We start from the raw sequence: 17,287 nt of genomic DNA, 5'->3' as shown, positions 1-17,287 counted from the left end.
TAGTTCCTCAAGAAACTAAAAATAGACTACCTTATGACCCAGAAATTGCACTGCTAGGTATTCACCCAAAGGATACAAAAATCCTCATTTGAAGGGGTACATACTCCTTGATGTTTATTGCAGCCTTATCAGCAATAGCCAAATATAGAAAGAGCCCAAATGTCCATTGGCTGATAAATGGATAAAAAAGATATGGTATAGGGGTGCCTGGGTGGCTCAGATGGTTAAGCATCCGACTTTGGCTCAGGTCGTGATCTCACAGTTTGTGGGTTCAAGCCCTGCGTTGAGCTCTGTGCTGGCAGCTTAGAGCCTGGAGCCTCCTTCTGTGTATCCCTCTCTCTCTGCCCCTCCCCCACTCATGCTTTTTCTCTCTCTCTCTCTCAAAAATAAACATAAAAAAATTAAAAAATAAAAAGATATGGCATATTATATATAGTTGGATAGATAGATAGATAGATAGATAGATAGATAGATAGATAGAAAATGGAATATTAGTCATCAAAAGAATGAAATCTTGCCATTTGCAACAACATGGATGGAACTAGAGTGTATTATGCTAAGTGAAATAAATCAGTCAAAGACAAATTACATATTATTTCACCCATATGTGGAATTTAAGATACAAAAAAGATGAACATATGGGATGGGGGAAAAGAGAGAGGGAAACAAAACATAAGAGACTCTTAGCGATAGAGAACAAACTGCTGGTTGATGGAGGGAGGTGGGTGTGGGATGGGCCAAATGGGTGATGAGTATTAAGGAAGGTACTTGCTATGATCATCACTGGCTATTGTATATAAGTGATGAATTCTGAATTCTGCTCCTGAAACCAATATTGAACTATATGTTAACTAACTATAATTTAAATGAAAATTTGAAAAGAAAAAAAATTTCTTTCCCCCAATTCTCACTCAACTCACCTTTTGAAACTGTAATTACACATATGTTGGACTATTTAGCATTGTCTTAAAGATTATTATTTTATCATTATTTATAGTATTGTTATTATTTATTATTTTTTTCTATCTGCATTTTAGTATGGACTATTCCTGTTGATCTGTTTTGCTTTCAATGATCCTTTCTTTGGCTGCACCCAGTCTGCTACTAAACCAACCCAATGGATACTTTATTTCCAATATTATATTTTTCAGATTTCAAATTTTTTTGAAATTTTCCTTTATTTTCATTGAATTTTCTTTTAATAATACTGGATAAATGTTTGTTGAAATAATTGTCTCTAAAAGCCAAACCAACCAATATCAAGGGTATAAACAAACATTTCTTATTCCCTTGGGAGAATTAATCTCTGAGGAAATTAATAGAACAGTCCTCTCTGTTCTATACCATTGTGGTGCCCATGTTAAACCCACTGATCTACAGTTTGAGGAACAAGGATGTCAAAGTTTCCCTGAGGAACACCTTGGAAAGAAAAATATCTTCTTGAAAAAGTAGCATTTGAAGAAGATACAATGGTTTGTTTATTGGTGTGTGTTTTCCAAGAGAGATCCAAGTTCTAGTTTTTTTCTCTTCTGTAAAAAAGAGAATTTTAAGTCTTTATGTTTCATGGATGTTTACTACATATCTATTTTCTGTATCCCGTGACCCACCTCGACTATTCCACGATTCTTTTATGCATTTTTTCTACAATCATAAATCATTTAATCTGAAATGGGGCTTATAAACCATTTTTTCTGAGCTTATTTAACAGGCATTGGAGACTTAGACATTTTATATATGTTTTCAAGGTCATACAACTAAGTGGTTCCCATAAGTGGGACTGGAATCCAGGCTCTTGAATTCTAATCTACTTTGTTTTCCTTTCCTTTCTGCCATGTTTTTTTTTTCTTTATTGCTTGTCTTACAGATTTCATTTTGAAAGTATGATATTTTAGCTTATTATAAACTGATTCTATTTATAGTAATTTAATGTAACTTCTCAATAACTAACTTTTTAGAAATAACTTGTCAATATTTCATATTTTCCTTTTTAAAAAGTTATTATTTTAATTCTACTTAATTAACATACAGTGTTATATTAGTTTCCAGTGTACAATACAGTCATTCAACAGTTCATACATCACCCTGTGTTCATTATGGCATGTGTACTCCTTAATCCCTATCACCTATTTAACCCATCCCCCACCAGCTCCCCTCTGGTAACCATTAGTTTGTTCTCTATAGTTAAGAGTCTATTTCTTGCTTTGTCTCTCTCTCTCTTATTTTTTCTCCTTTGCTTCTTCATTTTGTTTCATAAATTCCACATGAATGAAATCATATGGCATTTGTCTTTTTCTGACTTATTTCACTTAGCATTATACTCTCTAGCTCCATCATTGTCATGGCAAATGACAAGATTTCATTCTTTTTATGGTTGAATAGTATTCCCTTGTGTGTGTGTGTGTGTGTGTGTGTGTGTGTGTGTGTATATATATATATATATATATATATATATATATATACCACATCTTCTTTATCCATTCATCAATTGATGGACACTTGGCCTAATGCAAACAATGCTGCATCCCTTTGAATTAGTGTATCCCTTTGAATTAGTGTTGGATACATGTATCCCTTTGAATTAGTGTTCTTGTATTCTTTGGATAAATACCTAGTAGTGCAATTGCTGTATCACAAGGTAGTTCTATTTTTAACATTTTGAGGAACCTCCATACTGTTTCCCAGAATGTTGGCACCAGTTTGCATTTCCACCAATAGTCTAAGAGTGTTCCCCTTTCTCTGCATCCTTGCCAACACCTGTTGTTTGTTGTGTTGTTGATTTTAACCATTCTGAAAGGTGTGAGGTCATTGTATTTTTAAAAGTTTATTTATTTTGAAAAAGAGAGAAAGAGAGAGAGAGGGACAGAGAGAATCCCAAGCAGGCTCTGCACTCTCAGTGCAGGGCTGATGTGGGACTTGATCTCACATGACCTGAGCCAAAATCAAGAGTGAGACACTTAACCAACTGAGCCACCCAGGCTCCCCTCTTGTTGTAGTTTTGATTTGCATTTCCCTGATGAGAAGTGATGATGAGCATCTTTGTGTCCTTGGCCATCTGTATGTTTTCTTTGGAGAAATGTCTGCTCATGTCTTCTGTCATGTCATTTTTTAATTGAATTTTTGTTTTTTTGGGTATTGAGCTTGATAAATTCTTTACATACACATTTTTAGGTTTATTTATTTATTTTGAGGGGGAGATAGAAAGAGAAAGCAAGAGCAGGAGAGGGACATAAAGAGAGAATCCCAAGCAAGCTCCATGCTATCAACACACAGCCTGATGCAGGACTCAATCTCATGAACCATGAGATCATGACCTGAGCCAAAATCAAGAGTCAGACACTTAACCAACTGAGTCACCCAGACGCACCTCTTTATATATTTTGGATACTAATCCTTTACCAGATATGTCATTTGCAAGTGTCTTCTCCCATTTCATAGGTTGCCTTTTAGTTTTGCTAGTTTCCTTTGCTGTGCAGAATCTTTTTATTTTGATGTAGTCCCAATAGTTTATTTTTCCTTTTGTCTCCCTTGTCTCAGGAGATATATCTAAAAAGAAGTTGCTACTGTCAATGTCAAAGAAGTTACTTTCTGTTCTCTTCTAGGATTTTGATGGTTTCAGGTCTCACATTTAGGTCTTTCACCCATTTTGAATTTCTTTTTGTTTATGGTGTAGGAAAGTAGGCCATTTCATTCTTTTGAACATTGCCATCCAGTTTTCCCAACACCATTTGTTGAAAACATTGTCTTTTTCCCATTGGATATCCTTTACTGTTTTGTCAAAGATTAATTGACCATATAATTGTCAGTTTATTTCTGGAAATTCCATCCTGTTCCATTGATCTATGTGTCTATTTTTGTGCCAGTACCATACTGTTTTGATTACTATAGCTTTGTAATATAATTCAAAGTCCAGAATTGTGATGCCTCCAGCTTTGCTTTTCGTTTCAAGATTGCTTTGGCTATTAGGGGTCTTTTGTAGTTTCATACAAATTTTAAGACTGTTTGTTCTACTTCTGTGAAAAATGCTGTTTGAATTTTGATGGAGATTGCATTAAAGGTATAAATTGCTATAAATAAAATATAGACATTTTAACGATATTTGTTCTTCAATCCATGAGCAGGGAATGTCTTTCCATTTCTTTGTGTTGTCTTGAATTTCTTTCATAAGTGTTCTATAGTTTTCAGAGTACAGATCTTTTACCTCTTTGGTTAGGCTTATTCCTAGGTATCTTATGGTTTTTGGTGCAAGTGTAAATGGGATCAATTCCTTGATTTCTCTTTCTGCTGCTTGATTATTGGTGTATAGAAACGCAACAGATTTCTTTACATTAATTTTGTATCATGCGACTGTACTGAATTTATCAGTGCTAGCAGTCTTCTTTGGTGGAGTCTTTAGGGTTTTCTACATACAGTATTAAGTCATCTGCAAATAGTGAAAGTTTTACTTTTTCCTTCACAATTTGGAGTCCTTTTATTTCTTTCTGTTGTCTGATTGCTGTGGCTAGGACCTTCAGTACTAAGTTCAATAAAAATGGTGAGAGTGGACATCCATGTCGTGTTTCTGGCTTTAGGAGTAAAAATCTCAGTTTTCCTCCATTAAAAATGACGTAAGCTCTGGGTTTTACACAGATGGCTTTTATTATGTTGAGGTATGTTCCCTCTAACCCCATTTTGTTGAAGGTTTTTATCAGGAATGGATGTTGAACTTTGTCAAATGCTTTTTCTGCATTTGATGGGATGATTGTATGGTCCTTACCTATTCTCTTATTGATGTGATGTATCACACTGATTGATTTGCAAATGTTGAACCACCTTTGCAACACAGGAATAAATCCTATTTGATCGTGGTGAATTAAAAAAAAAATGGATCATTGAATTTGGTTTGCTACTATTTTATTGAGAGTTTTTGCATCTATGTTTATCAGGGACATTGGCCTGTAGTTCTCTTTTTTAGTGGTGTCTTTATCTGGTGTTGGTGTCAGGGTAATGTTGGCCTCATAGAATCAGGAATTTGGAAATTTCCCTTACTTTCCTATTTTTTGGACCAGTTTAAGAAGAATAGGTATTAATTCTTCTTTACATGTTTGGTAGAATTCTCCTGTGAAGCCAACTGGTCCTGGACTTGTTTGTTGGGAGTTTTTTGATTACTGATTCAATTTCTTTGCTGGTTATGGGTCAGTTCAAGTTTTCTATTTCCTCTTGTTTGAGCTTTGGTAGATATGTTTCTAGGAATTTATCCATGTTTTCTAGGTTGCCCAATTTGTTTGCATGCAGTTGTTCATAACATTCTCTTATGATTGTTTGTATTTCTGTGGTGTTTGTTATTTCTCCTCTCTCCTTTGTGGTTTTATTTATATGAATCCTTTCTCTTTTTTTCTTGATAAGGCTGGCTAGAGGTTTATCAATTTTTTGGTTCTTTTCAAAGAATCAGCTCCTGGCTTCATTGATCTGTTCTATTATATTTCTTAGTGTCTCTGTCATTTATTTCTGCTCTATTCTTTATTATTTCCTTCTTTCTGATGGTTTCAGGTTTTTTTTCTTTTTCTAGCTGCTTTAGATGCAAGGTTATGTTGTTTATTTGAGCTTTTACTTGCTTCCCAGAATTTTTAACCATGGTGTTCTCATTTTCACTTGTTTCTATGTACTTTTTAATTTCTTCTTAGCTTTCCTGTTTGAACCATTCATTGTTTAGCAGCATGTTATTTAACTTTCATGTATTTGTGGTCTTTCTAGGTTTTTTCTTGTGGTGAACTTCTAGTTTCATAGTGTTGTGGTCCCAAAAGGTGAATGATATGATTTCAAATCTTCTTGATTTGTTCAAGTTTGTTTTGTGGGCTAATATGTGATCTATTCTGGAGAATGTCCCATGTACACTTGAACAGAATGTGTATTCTGCTGTTTTAGGATGGAATGTTTTGAATATATGTGTTAAACCTATCTGGTCCAGTGTGTCATGCAAAGGCATTGCTTCCTTGTTGGTGTTCTGTTTAGTTAATCTGAACTTTGATGTAAGTGTCCCCTACTATTATTGTATTATTATCAGTTAGTCCCTTTATGATTGTTATTAACCATCTTATGTATTTAGGTACTCCTGTGTTGGGTGCACAAATATTTACAATTGTATATGTTTTGTTGGGTTGCTCCTTTTATTATTATTATATAGTGTTTTTCTTTGTCTCTTGCTACAGTCTTTATTTTAAAGTCTATTTTGTCCAATGTACTTGTTGCTACTCTAGCTTTCTTTTGACATTCATTTGCATGACAAATGTTTCTCCATCCTCTGACTTTCAATCTGCAGGTGTCTTTAGGTTTAAAATGGGTCTTTTGTAGACAGTATATAGTGAGTCTTTTTTTTTTTTTTATCCATTCTGTTACCCTATGTTTTTTGATTGGAGCATTTAGTCCACTTACATTCAAAGTAATTATTGATAGGTATGTATTTATTGCCATATTATTCCTTGTTTTGTGGTTGTCTCTGAAGATTTTCTCTGATACTTTCTTATCTTTAATATTAAAGCTTAGGAGGTGAAAAATTTACTGAAGTTGTTATTGGCCAAATGACAAGAGAAGCATGTTAAGACTGTGGTGTGTGGGTGGTAAGTATGTAGGTCCCAGAAAGCATGTAAAGCATGGTGATTCCTGAGATTATTAGTGGAAACCTAGGGGCCCAGCCTAGTGACTGGGACTTCTGTAGTTATAAGGGTTATAAAAACGCTGGTGGAAAGTTTTATACAAGACTAAGAGTCAGAATTTAGAACTTTTTACAAAAAGGAGGGGTGCTGGGTGGCTCGGTCGGTTGAGTGTCCAACTTTGGCTCAGGTAATGATCTCAAAGTTCGTAGGGTTGGAGCCCCATGTCAGGCTCTGTGCCAACAGCTCAGAGCCTGGAGCCTGCTTCAGGTTCTTTGTCTCCCTTTCTCTCTGCCTCTCCCCTGCTCACACTCTGTCAACAATAAATAAATGTTAAAAAAAAAAAAAGGATTAGCTTGGGTGTTTTAACTATGATGGAGAAATCTGTGGCTTAGGATAATCAACTAAGGGTCTGTAAGTTCTAAAGGAAGAATAGATAATTTGGGGCATCTAGTTAGTTATCAAGACAGCATAAGCAGCTTATCAGAAGAGGCAATTTTCATCGAATTTTTAAGGCATTACAGATTGCATGAATTTTTTCATATAGGTTTATGAGAGAAAGTGATAATTCACCTCAAGACTGGGGTATAAATCCACAACATTGAGTAAAAAGAGGTATAGAATACATAAGAACCTTTGATCTCAATGACTTATTAGTAATAAAGGAAGGTTCATTGGAAAAGTACTAACATGTTAAATGTTGGGAAGACACTTTGTCTTATGACCTTCATTCAGGAGGGTTCTTTTGGGAAAAAGGTAAGTTTGGATAAGTAGTTCTTGTCTTTCTTTTTTTTCCTAATGTTTATTTATTTCTTAAGAGATGGAGAGACAGAGCGTGAGTGAGGAAGGGACAGAGAGAGAGAGGGAGATACAGAATCCGAAGCAGGTTCCAGGCTCTGAGCTATCAGCACAGAATCCGATGTTGGGCTGGAACCCACCAGCCTTGAGCTCATGACCTGAGCCAAAGTCGGATGCTTAACCGACTGAGCCACCCAGGCGCCCCAAGGGTGAGTAGTTCTGTTTGCTTCGTTTGTTTGTGAGTTTAGTTTTGTTTAGTATGTCCCAGATCGGAGGGGATGAAGTTATGAAATCGAGAGTGTTGGAACGATTGTGCTTTAGTCAGTATGGAATAGGGAAAGAAAATTGAGTTCAGGAGACCTGAGGGATGTGTGTCAGGCAGCTGAGGTGAAGAGGCCACATTCCGTGGTTAATGGAGGAAATAGCAATTTGTGAGGTATGTAGTGGGGCTGGTTTTGTATTTTTGCTCAGTGCTTACTAGTTGTGTGACAATGAGCAAATTACTTAGTGTCTCTAAATATTAGTTTCTCTATTTTAATTTAAAAGTGCGACAATGACCTTGACTTTGTGGGGATTTTGAGAGAATCGAAGGCCAGGCACTTAATAAATCTTAGTTCCTGGGGCGCCTGGGTGGCTCAGTCGGTTAAGCGTCTGACTTCGGCTCAGGTCATGATCTCACGGTTCGTGAGTTCGAGCCCCATGTCGGGCTCTGTGCTGACAGCTCGGAGCCTGGAGCCTGCTTCGGATTCTGTGTCTCCCTCTCTCTCTGCCCCTCCCTTGCTCATGCTCTGTCTCTCTCTCTGTCAAAAATAAATAAACATGAAACAAAATTAAAAAAAAAATCTCAGTTCCTTCCCTGCTGGAGCTCCTTCATCTACTTATCAGCACCTTCTCTAATTTTTGCATGACCTGGAGCAAGTCACTTCATCCTCTTAGGACTCTGCTTGGTCACGAGAAAGATGGACTCTCCTCTCACTTTCATTTAAAAAGTAATTAAGTATTGGGGCACCTGGGTGGCTCAGTCGGTTAAGCGTCCGACTTCGGCTCAGGTCATGATCTCACGGTTCGTGAGTTCGAGCCCCGCGTCGGGCTCTGTGCTGACAGCTCAGAGCCTGGAGCCTGCTTCCGATTCTGTGTCTTTCTCTCTCTGTGTAACTCCCATGCTCATGCTCTGTCTCTCTCTGTCTCTCAATAATAAATAAAAGTAAAAAAAATTAAAAAGCAGTAATTAAGTATTATTAAAATATATTATGACTAAATAATACTTGCACATGGTAAAAAATTGAACAATGTAAGTGGAGGTTATGCAGTGAAAATATGTCTTCCTCCCTTCCGTTCTGTCCCTGAATTCTCCATGTTGGAAGTAACAATTGTCACTAATTCCTTATGAATCCTCACATATTCAAACACATACATCTTTATATCTATAAATATATGTAGTGCTCCTTTTAAAGTAGTATAAAGGGTTTTTAAGAATTATTATTTGTTCAATGGAAACAGCTTAGAATAGGATGGGGCAGAGAACATTCCAAGGGTTAAAAGAAGGGAGCCAATCGCAAAGAGGGATGGGAAAAGGTATGGCTGCGGAGAGTGAGGGCAGAGGCATCTCTGGCCCTGGATGAGACACTATGGGTCAAAGCCCTGCATCTAGAGTAATAACACTTTGTCCCCTGATCCTGTCCTCACTCCATTATTGCATCACCTTTGTCTCTGGTTGATGCTGTGATGAGGTTAGAACCCTTGATAGCTTTTTTTTTTCTTTTTGTATCTGAACGGTGGTTTTACTGACCAATATGTTCCTGAATAAGGACTCTAAGCCCAGAGTACACAGTTAAGGCAACTACTTTGTTTCCAACAAGAAAGTACACAAGGAATCCCGAGTGTCCCCCACTAATGTGAGAGCTTGACCCCCGACCGGTCTCCACCCAGTTCTGGGAGAAAAACGTCCTCTAGCTGGCCAGTGTGTCATCCACTGTGACACCTGCTTACAAGGCAGGCGTGGCATCGGCCGACAGCTGCTCACCGTCCAAGCACCAGGTCTGGGCTGAGCAGCTCCGCAGGCACGTTTGGCAGATGCTCTCGTTTGCGTTAAAATCGAACGTGCGCGCTGACGCATGGCTGCTGGCCGCGGATCTCGAATTAGGTAAAGTGTGATCTGTCCACATTCCCAGAGCTGCTAACATAAAAATCACTTGTTTTAAAAGCTCTTTTCATCAGAACACCCTTGGATCAAATAACCTGGCAGAGGAAAGCTCTCGTGGCCCCCCCGTCTACGACAAGTTCTCTGCCGGGATCATGTTCAGGACATTCCCAAGGGCGAAGGGTGAGCGAGGCCCCAGGGCGCCGCTACCCTGTCTGTGCCAAAAATTCCATGTACTGCCCCGGAGCCTAGAAATGGTCGGCCGGCCCATTGTACGGCCGTCCACACCGGTTCTCTCACAAACAGCCGCAAGGCTTTCATGTAGTTGTTTTCATCCAGAGTGAACCGTGATAGATCCCCGCGGGAAGGGTGATCATGTCTCCTTTTTCCATGAAGATGCGGGTCCACTTGTCCTCTCTGTCTGTGACATCAAAGTAGCCGGTGCCAAGATGTAGCGGATCTCGTCGTCCAGGTGCAGGTGCTTCTCCTAGAACATCTTGACCTTTTCTTCATAATTTGGTAGTTTATCCTTGCATATGGTTGTTGTGTCCACCCAGGAATGGTTTCCCTGTTTTCGGATCTTTTCTAACTCCCGACCATTCTCGTATTTGTCAGCATCAAGCTTCCAGTAAATAACCCCTAGCAGGCGCAGGTGCTCCAGGCGGACCAGGCTGCAGGGCTCGCTGCGGTGGGACAGCCTCGGGTCGTCGGCCGACTTGTCCACGTACGAGGCCTGCACCATGGCCGGGCGGAGGACGCAGCGAAGGAAGAGCCAAATCCTTGATAGCTTAAAATGCCAGGATGAGTTGCTTCTTCAAGAATCAGAAAAAGAAAAACCATGTGCCTCATTTGTTAAAACACATAAACATGTTTAGAACTGTGTTTGACAGTTTCGTTTTTATCATGAAAGGATGTAGTATTTTGTTGCCTGCTTTTCTACATCTAATTGAGATGATCATACAATTTTAATCTTTCGTTCTATTGATGTGCTGTGTCACATTTATTGATTTGTGTCTGTGAAACCATCCTTCTACCCCAGTGATAAAACCTACGTAATCATGGCATATAATTCCCTAAATGTGCTGTTGAATTCAGTTTGCTGAAGTTGGTAATCTTGCATTTATTTACATAAGGGATATTGGCTTGTAGTTGTCCTTTTTAGTGGTGTCCTCATCAGATTTTGTATCAGGGTAATCCTGGCCTCGTAAGCGAGTTTGGGAGTGTTCCCTCCTCTTCAGTTTTTTAGAGTGTGAGAGGTGCGCCTAGGTGGCTCTGTTGGTTAAGCATCTGACTTCAGCTCAGGTCATGATCTCACAGCTTGTGGGTTCCAGCCCCCACATGGGGCTCTGTGCTGACAGCTCAGAGCCTGGAGCCTACTTCGGATTCTGTGTCTCCCTCTCTCTCTCTGACTCTTCCCCACTCACACTCTGTCTCTTTCAACAATAAACATTATAAAAAAATTTAAAAAAAAGTGTGAGAAAGTTTGGCACTATTATTATTAAATATTTTTTTTTTGAGAGAGAGAGAGAGAGCATGAGTGGGGGAGAGTCTCTTTGTATTGTTACGTATTACACTCTTCACATCCTTTAGTTTTTCATTAATATGTTTAGTGCATATCATGTATGAGTTTTATATTTTCTTTAGAGCAGTTTTAGGCTCACAGCAAATTGAGCAGAAGTACAGAGATTTCCCACATGTCTCTTGCCTCCCACATACACAGCCTCTTCCATTATCAACATTCTCCATTAGAGTTGTACATTTGATATAATTGACGAACATACAGTTATACATCATCATGACCCGAAGTCCATAGGTTACATTAGTGTAATTACATTACACCTCTCTTGGTGTTGTCATTTGATGGGTTTGGACAAATGTATGATGACATGTATCTGTTATATGTATAAACATTACAGTGTCACACAGAGTAGTTTCTTTGCCCTAAAAGCCCTGTGTTTCACTTGTCAATCCCTCTCTCCCCCAGAGGCTCTGACAACCATTAACTTCTCTGCTGTCTGCATAGTTTTGCCTTTTCCAGGTTGTCATAGAGTTGGCTTCCTTTACTTAGTAATATGTATTTAAGTTTCTTCATGTCTTTTTTTAAAGTTATTTATCTTTAAAAAAATATTTTTAAATGTTCATTTATTTGTGTGTGTGTGTGAGAGAGAGAGACAGAGTACAAGCAGGGGAGGGCAGAGAGAGGGAGACACAGAATCTGAAGCAGGCTCCAGGCTTGGAGTGTCTGCATGGAGCCTGACGTGGGGCTCGAACTCATGAGCTGTGAGATCATGACCTGAGCGGAAGTCGGATGCTTAACTGACTGAGCCACCCAGGTGCCCCATCTTCCATGTCTTTTCATGATTTGATAGCTCATTACTTTTTAGCACTGAATCATATTCCACTGTCTGGATGAACCACAGCTTATTCATCCATTCACAAACTGAAGGACATCTTGGTTGCCTCTAAGTTTTGGCAATTATGAATACAGCTGCAATGAACATCCATCTGTAGGTTTTTCAGCTCCTTTGGTTAAGCACCAAGGAGCACAATCGCTGGATTGTATGGTAAACGTATGTTTAGTTTTGTGAGAAACGGCTAAACTTCTTCCAAAGTGTCTACACCATTTTCCGTTCCCACTAGCAATGAATAAGAGTTCCCTTTGCTCTACATCTACCCCACCATGTGCTATTGTCAGTGTTCTTGATTTACGTCACTCTAATAGGTATGTAGTAGTATCTCATTGTTTTGATTTGTGTTTCCCTGATGACATATGATGTGGGGCATCTTTTCATATGCTTATTTGCCATCCCTATATCTTCTTTGGTGAGGTGTCTGTTCAGGTCTTCGGCCCATTTTTAAATAAGGTAGTTCTTTTTCTTACTGTGTAGCTTTAAGAGTTTGTGTTTGGATAACAGTCCTTTATCAGATTTGTCTTTTACAAATATTTTCTCACAAGTTATCTTTTCAAAGTCAGTCATTCCCTGACCTGTTGGCTTTGCCATACCTAAATATTAATAAAACCTCCATTTAAAACGCCATCCTTTACCCTCACTGTCCAAGATCACATTTGGGCTTGTCTACCTCTCAAAGGTTAGACTGAGAAAGAAAAGCCAGATCGTCTCCTTTTCCCCATGTATATCCCTCTTCTTACAGGCTGTTTTTCAGGATCCATTTATCCCTGCGGTGATTCGCACTGGCAAGTCTTTCACTCTCAGAAGAACCCAGTGGAGCATCTCCTTGTTTTTGCAGTAAATGAAAACATCAGAGTTTGGATGAAAGTCAGTCTGATTACAGAGCCTATATGGTTCTCACTGCATGCTGCTGCTGCAAGATTTGTATTTCTCTGACAATTTTCATTTTAACCTGGAGCTCATCTAGATTTGTGACCACAAATTTCTAGTCATTGTTATAATTTAACGTTAAAGAGAACGTGATTTTTTGAATCAGTTTAAATATGTGTGTGCATCACTTTTCTACCTGCTACTAGCCATGCGGGTTTGGTCAAAGTATGTTCATCTTTGTAAACTTCTGTGTATTAATTTGTACAATGCAAACAATACCTGCCTCATATGCCTTTACAAATATAATTTGCATAATACATTGCAATCTTGAAACACAGAGCTAGGCTACAAGATTATTGTTATTTATTTTTCATGTTTCCCTGATTATTTAAGAAAAATATGTCATGTGCCATGACACTAATTTTCGAGTTTACCCATAATAAGTACAGAAAAGAACCCATTTCATGAGTTTCTCAATCCCTCAAGGCTGAAGTAGGGAATATTATTAACAATTAAGGTAACTGAGGCTCAGAGATATTAAGTAGGTTTCAATTTATGGTAATGTGGAAAATTTTATTTAAATCTTAACTGATTCTGTTCACCATTCTGTTAAAAAAATTTTTAGCATTTATTTATTTTTGAGAGACAGCGCACGAGTGGGGGAGGGGCAGAGAGAGAGGGAGACACAGAATCCGAAGCTGGTTCCAGGCTCTGAGCTGTCAGCACAGAGCCTGACCTGCGGCTTGAACTCAGGAACCGTGAGATCATGACCTGAGCTGAAGTCGGACGCTTAACCAACTGAGCCACCCAGGCGCCCCACCATTCTGTTTAGATATTGAAATTTTGCAATTCTTCTTCCCCTAATCAACCCGTCAGAAGAAAAGGGGTTGACTTTAGAGAGTTTGAACCAGAGAAATCTGGAGTGGGGTCAACAAGACCTTCAGAATAGGGTGGGCATGGCTCTGTACTGAAAAAAGGAGGATGACGTTTAGGACTATGTACTCAATGGTGGGATCTACAGACTGTTTCTATTGCTGGAGTCTAAGAATGTTTCCAGCCAGCCTTATTATGGACGTCCAACTTGACCCCCTGAGATTAGGGGACTCTTGGGCTCTTGGCTCATGAAATGAACCTAAGAATAATGAACTATGAATCCTGTTGAATGGCTGGCCCCAAATAAAGTGGCCCACACAGTTTGCCCTTTCTCTAAAGTGAAGTCCACTAGTTGACAAGTCTGGTCTGATGATTGTTCAGTCCACTTGTTACTGTTTCTTAAATACATGAGGACAGCTAAGGATCACTTGCTATTTGAGGGTGATTGTATATACAAAAAAAGAGAGGGAGAGAAAATCATTGGGAAACAGGATATTATGTGGCAGTTGCCCTCTCAGTTTGCCTAGTGAAGTAGCCTATGTCAGCTCCAATGGAGAAGCCAGAAGTCTCTAGAAGCCATTTCTTTATCTCTTTATCTACTTTCCTGAGTTTTTCATCTGTACCTCTCTCACGAATCTGCTTTCATGGTTGGAAACTGCTGGGCCATAATCGTACAGAACATGACAGGAGCTAGCACTTTGCTGTTTGCCCTAGGTCAGCTAAATATTCCAGCCGTTTCTTGGTCTAAAAGCTCCTTCCTGGGGCATTTGGGTGGTTCAGTCAGGTAAGCATCTGACTCTTAGTTTCGGCTCAGGTCATGATCTCATGTTCATGGGATTGAGCTCCACTTTGGGCTCTGTGCTGATAACCTGGAGCCTGCTTGGGATTCTCTCTCTCTCTCTCTCTCTCTCTCTCTCTCTCTCTCCTCCTTCCCCCCATTCCTCACTCCACTCGTGCGTGTGCTCTCTTTCTCACAATAAATAAGTAAACATTAAGGGAAAAACTCCTTCCTCTCAAAGGTTCCCCTGGACTCCCAGGCAGATTAACAGTAGGCTGTCTCTGCTGCCCTTGCATTTTGGCATCAGTGAGTGTGTATGGCCTCCTTTCTAGGACAGCTGACACTTTTAGACGGTTTTCTGCCTGAATTTCTGAAACAGAGATGGGCCAAAGGAATGATATGGCAGGAAGGGAGTGGGTAGTGAAGGAGAGCTTCCGATTTTCCACTGTCATCTTCCAGAAACGGACAGAGAAGTAAAACTTCTCCCTATTTGTGGTTGAAGAAAGAGGCAGTGGGTAGATTAAGAACCATCCTTGGGAAGTGTAGTAACAAACAGGACAGACAGGGAAGAGAATAAAAAAATCTCAGTTTCCACATGACCCATGTTCTCTTTAATATGGGTTGTGTAATTTCTAAGTTACAATCTAAAATATCTATCTTAAATATAAAAAATATAGATAAATGATATCTATCTATCTATCATCATCCTCATCTATCATCAATTTATGTTTATTTATGTTTGTGTGGCTTGGGTTTCTTGAGAGAAACAAAGGGAGGTGGATAGGGAATAGAAATGCCCATTATCCAGCATCCATTTATGACACAGGCATTGTTATGCATTTCACCTAGGCGACACAATCAATATCTCTGGATGTGGGAGTAAAGAGGCCATGAAAGCAAAAAATAGACAAATGGGACTATGTCAAACTTGCAAATTGTTTGAATCAAAGGACACAATCAATAGAGTCAAAAAACAAACTATAGAATGGGAGAAAATATTTGCAAATTAGATACCTGACAAACAGGTAGTGTCTCAGAATATATGCAGAATGCCTACAACTCAACAACAATAAAAACAAATAACCTGATTAAAAAATGGGCAAAAGACTTTTCTGTGGACTGAATGTTTGTGTGTCCCCCAAATTCATGTGTTAAAACCTAATCCAGTGTGATTATCTTTGGAGGTGGAGCTTTGGGGGAGTGATTAGGTCATGAGGAAACTCTCATAAATGGGATTACTGCTCTTAGAGACTCCAGAGACCCCAGAGAGCTCCTTTGCCCCTTCCACTATGTGAGGTTATAGTGAGATGTTGGCTATCTGTAAACAAGGAAGCAGGCTCCCACCAGACACCAAATCTCCTAGTGATTTCATCTTGGATTTTCCAGCCTCCAGTATTGTAAGAAATAAATTTCTGTTGTTTATAAGACACCCAATCCGTGGTATTGTGTGATAGGAGCTCAAATGGACTAAGAAAGACTTGAATAGATATTTCTCCAAAGATGATATATAAATGGCCTGCAAGCAAATGAAAAGATGCTCAATATCACTAATTATCAGAAATGCAAGTCAAAACCATGATGAACTATCACCTCATACCCATTAGGATGGCAACTATGAAAGAAAACAGAAAACAAGTGTTGGTAAGGATATTGAAAATGGCAACCGTTGTGCATTATTGGTGAGTTAGTAAAATGGTGAGACTGCTACGGAAAATAGTATGGAGGTTCTTCAAAAAATTAAAAATAGAGCTACCATATGAGCTAGCAATCCCCTTTGGGATTTCTATTCTAAAAGAGTTGAAAGTAGGATCTTAAAGAGATATTTGCAGCACTAATTCACTATAGCCAAGAAATGGACGCAAGCCAAATGTCCACTGACAATGCATGAGGAAACAAAATGTGGTATGTACATACATAGGAATATTATTCCTCCCTAAAAAGCAAAGATATACTATCACATGCTACAAAATGGATGAACCTTGAGGATATTATGCTAAGTGAAAGAAGTCCGTTGCAAAAAGACAAATAATGTATGATTCCACTTAAATAAAAATCTAAAGTAGTCAAATTCATAGAAACATAAAGTAAAATCATAGTTACCAGGGGTTGCAAGGAAGAAGAAAAGTGGAATTGTTATTTAATGGATATAGAGTTTCAGATCTGCAAGTTGAAAAAGTCCAGAAATCTGTTTCACAATGCAAATATACTTAACACTCCTGAAATAGTTAAACACTTAAAAACAGTTAAGATGGCAAATTTTTTGTTACATGCTTTTTGCCACAATAAAAAGTAAACCAAGAATAGCCCTAATAAAGTGTTAAATAAAACACGTTTCTACCTCTTACCTTGACAAACTACTTTCATAACACTGGAAGGCCAGATTCAAGTTTAGAATCCTGAGAATCTATAAGGTTCCATGCCAAAAGGTGGTAGCACAGGGAGGGCCACCCTGGTTTCCCAGGTGCCTGCCCATGGACCACAGCTTACCCCCTCTCCCTCTCATTCTCACTTACTATACAATGTGAGGCACCTACACATGCGCAGGTATAAACACCTATAGTTCACATGCCCAATGGTCATCCACATCCCTTGCATACAGCTCCTGCCTGACCATCCCTGGGAATGAACATACCAACAGTGTGGTCTGCTGTTGGAAGGATGGACCCAGGTCCTGGAAGCTGAGGAAACTTGCTCCAGGCCAAAGTCTATGTGTGATCTTTCAAGCCTGACCATAGGCAATTATTAGGCTTTTCTTGGCAGTCCTCACGGGGGAAAGCGCTAGCTGGCACCA

The 17,287-nt window shown here is 39.0% G+C and overlaps 1 long non-coding RNA gene and 1 pseudogene across 1 annotated transcript; one reads left to right on the top strand and one right to left on the bottom strand.

The window, feature by feature from the left end:
* Nucleotides 1–9,255: 9,255 nt before the first annotated feature.
* LOC122199958 lies at nt 9,256–13,017 on the top strand. The gene is made up of 2 exons (XR_006193672.1): nt 9,256–9,567; nt 12,718–13,017. It is a non-coding gene; the product is annotated as an uncharacterized LOC122199958 (long non-coding RNA).
* LOC122199957 lies at nt 9,654–10,306 on the bottom strand (annotated as a pseudogene).
* Nucleotides 13,018–17,287: the final 4,270 nt, after the last annotated feature.

The sequence above is a fragment of the Panthera leo genome, chromosome D1 (genome assembly GCF_018350215.1).
Source record: "Panthera leo isolate Ple1 chromosome D1, P.leo_Ple1_pat1.1, whole genome shotgun sequence".
Lineage (NCBI taxonomy): Eukaryota > Metazoa > Chordata > Mammalia > Carnivora > Felidae > Panthera > Panthera leo.
The sequence above is the reverse complement of the archived record's forward strand: the minus strand, read 5'-3'. Positions and strand labels throughout refer to the sequence as shown.